Genomic DNA, 3,829 nt, shown 5'->3' with positions numbered 1-3,829 from the left:
CTTACAGTGAAAGGGGCGCACCTACAACAAAGAGAGAAGTCTTGCACTTGCCTGCGAATGATGCTATGCTAGCTCATAATCATCTCTTGACTCAAAAGCTAGACAACTTGACAAAGATCCTCTCTCAACTTCCTAAGGAGATGCGTAATGTCTCCCAAACGTAGCAGTTATGTGATTCCTGTGGTGGTGACCATATAAATGGTCAATGTGCTATACCAGAGGAGATGCAGCAGGAAGCAAAATACATGGGGAATGGAAATCAGTTTCAGTACATGCAAGGGAACTTCAACCAAGGCAACTCTAGCCAAGGTTGGAAGAACCACCCTAGACAACCACAGAATAACCCATCTGGACAAACAGGAGGCTTCTGACATCAACAACCTTCACCTTTGTGGCAGCAGGTAAATCATTTGACAGAGGCTGTTAGAGACTTCACTAATAGATTTGATAAATTCATGAAGGTTTATGAGTCTCAACATGCAAGTAACCCAGCCAACTTTAAATCTTTGGAGATGCAACTTGGTCAACTGTCAAAAAGGGTGGAGACCACAGAAAAGAATCAACTTAGGGTTAATACTGATGTTAATCCTAAGGAGGAGTGCCATGTTGTTGTAACAGGGGAGAAAAGAAAAGCAGAAGAGGAAATTATTGAGATGGAGAGTAGTGAGGAGGAAGATGAAGAGATGAGTGAATGTAAAGAAGAGGAGGAGCTTGAAAAAAATGAGAGAAAAAGAGATGGTCACAATGGGCAGATTAGAGAAATATTTCATCAGGTGACTATTGTTCCTTTAAATCAGCCTCAAATTCCTATTTATTCTAAGAAAATTAAGTATTATCTTGGAGAGGTGATAGATTTAGATACAAATGAGGAAGAACAAGAAGTGCTTGTGCAGCCGAGAAAGAAACACCATCCTCCTAAAATGAAGGATCCAGGGTGGGTGACTCTTCCATGCGTGATAAATGATGTGGATATGGGAAGAGCTATGATAGACTCTAGATCTAGCATTAATATGATGCCCTTGAGTTATCGGAAGAAAATTAAAGGGCTAGTATTAAAACCATCTGACATTACTCTAACAGTTGTAGATGGTTCTATTAAGAAGTCATCTGGCAAGGTGGAGGATGCAATTATTCGTATTGAGCAGTTGGAGTTCTTGGTTGATTTTATAGTTGTGGATATGGAGAATGAGGGAAGAATTCCATTAATTTTGGGAAGACCTTTTATAAGGACTTCTAAAATGATGATACGTATCCATGACGGGAGAATGACGTTAAAAGACCAAGACTAGGTGTTAATATATAGTGGCTCTAAAGAAGATAGAATGAGAAGAAGAAAGAGAGCCAGATATAAGAGAGAAGCTGCATCTGAAGATAGCACATCAGGTACTGAAACTAATAGTTGTAATGTTTTACAGGTACCTAAAGATGAAGAGGTTGATAAAGGAGGAACATTCCACTCAAAAGAGACATCACATTCACGTGGTTTACAGGTGAGATTCAAGAATAAAAGGTGGATTGTGAACAAGATTAAAGAATATGGATTAGTGGAGATTAGAAGACCATTTTCCAAAGCCATCAGAAGAGTGGACAGAAGAGAGTTGATGAGTTGGGGAGATGAAGATCCTAACTGGGATAGGAAGACATGATGTTATCTTATTTAATCCCACCTATTGTAAAACATTTGTAGTTTTAGGTTTATTTCATTTTGAACTTGTAATTCTTTGGATTTTTAAACATTTTTCGGGTAGCATCTACTGAGGGATGCTAAAGATTTTAGGTATCTACTGAAGGATACCAGGAAGGTACACCTACTGATGGGTGTTGGTAAGAAGCACTTATTGATGAGTGCTAAACAGGTTTGGGTCAGGCTCGAAACGTTAAACAAGCGCTAATGGGAGGCAACCCAGGTTTTATTTTTCTTTTTCTTTTGTACTTTGGATTTATAGAATAGGTTGAACTTTATTTTTGTGTCTATGCTTGGCTTGTACATTGGTTCTGATAATGGTTTGTTGATTATATTGCATGATGAGTTATTCAATGATGATTGAATGTGGTTGATGATTGAAATTGTGTGCATGTTGATATCCAGGTGAAAAGATCACTAACTACGTGAACAAATGTGTGGTGATTTATGATTGTGATTATGATGCTAAGCAAGATTTATGAATGATGTGTGAGAAAGCATGTTGTGTGAGGTATTGAGCTCCAGAGTTTTCATTGATATATAAACTGTTCATAGGGAAGCATGAATGATATTGCCTGAGTCTTGATAGTTGATTGAATTGCATGTTTATGTCATATGATCAAGGCCATGTTTGGAAGCCCTTACTGAGCCAAATTTTTACCCAAAGTGATTAAAGTGTTATACCCTTTTTGAACCTTAACCTTAAACAGGATGAAAACCCTTGTTTTGAATTAATTACCTTGAGTTGGGTTGAGAATAATTGTATGTGTTGAAAAGGTTCAAGTTTGGGGTTGTTTGAGGGAAAAGGCAAAAGAAAAGTATTGAGCTCAAGTGTTTAAAAAGAAAAATGCATGAGAAAAGAAAAAGAAGAAAAGAAAAAGCATGAAAGATGAGATCAAAAGAAAAGGGAAGAAGTTGGGAATGAGTGAGATTGGTGAAAAAGAGAGTTTGTACTTGAACTTTGAATCATAAAATAACTCTTTTAAATTAAGGATTTTGTATTCCGGAAAAACCAAATTTTTCTTGATAGCCCAACCTCATTACAAGCCTTAGAAAAGTCATTGTGATGGCATTTGCATGTGAGGATTTTGATTGTTTTAGATGAATGGCAATGTGTTTTATGTGACATGTGAACAATAGAAGAGTGGAGTGACCTTTTAAACACTTGAGAGATTGAGTGAAACACTTGCTTGGTGAGAATTGTTGAAATCCATGTTTACATCTATGCTTAGTGGATTGATTATTCATAAATGAAACATCTGTTGGGAAATATGTGCTTATGTGAACTAAATTGGATTGAAATCATGCATGCATCTTGATAGGATTCCACTGAAGATCTAAATTGAATAAATAACTTGTTCTGAGGAAAAAGGATTTTTGAAGATGTTGAACTATTTGATGAAGTGGAAAGCCAAGTTTTGTCTTGTTTGCTTGAGGACAAGCAAAGTTCTAAGTTTGGGATTGTGATAACGGTATAAAAACCGTTATTTTCATATTTAAATTTCCTATTAAAACACACCCTTTATGGCTTAGAATGAGCTTAAAATCAAGTAAAACACGTAGTTGAGTCATGTGAGATTCAAAAGTTGGTTTTAGATATATGATGCTTGTTTTACATTGTTTTGCAGGGTTTTAAGGTGAATTAAAGATGGAAGTAAAGCAAGGTGAACTTAGACACGTGAAAGATGAAGAAAAAGGATGAAAAGAAGGGTCAGAAGAACCGTTAAGCGTCAGAATGGACCGCTGAGCGTCCAGGACGATTTGAGGCAAACCGCTCAGCGGTAAAACTGACCGTTGAGCGGTCACGCGGCTCAGGGGGAAACTGCTGAGCGGTTTATTTAGCCGTTGTGCGGTTATTTTCTTGGTCTATAAATAGACCCAGTGCGAATCAAAATTCATTCTTTTGGTAGAGAGAAATGTCCACAACATCTCTACGCTCCTTGGAGGCCGGTCTATGGATGCTTAGGCTCCAAATTACTCAATCTAGGGTTTATTCTTTCATTCGTCCATTGTATTTCATCTAGTTTCACCATGATTATGGTGAACTAAACCCTTTGTTGTTTGGGAACAATGTAATCTTTTGAAACTCTCATATATCCAAATTCTTATTTACTTTATATGCTTGCATATGCTTGATTTATCAAT

Source organism: Vigna radiata, chromosome 10 (genome assembly GCF_000741045.1).
Source record: "Vigna radiata var. radiata cultivar VC1973A chromosome 10, Vradiata_ver6, whole genome shotgun sequence".
In the NCBI taxonomy this organism is placed as follows: domain Eukaryota; kingdom Viridiplantae; phylum Streptophyta; class Magnoliopsida; order Fabales; family Fabaceae; genus Vigna; species Vigna radiata.
This window is presented reverse-complemented; position numbering follows the sequence as displayed.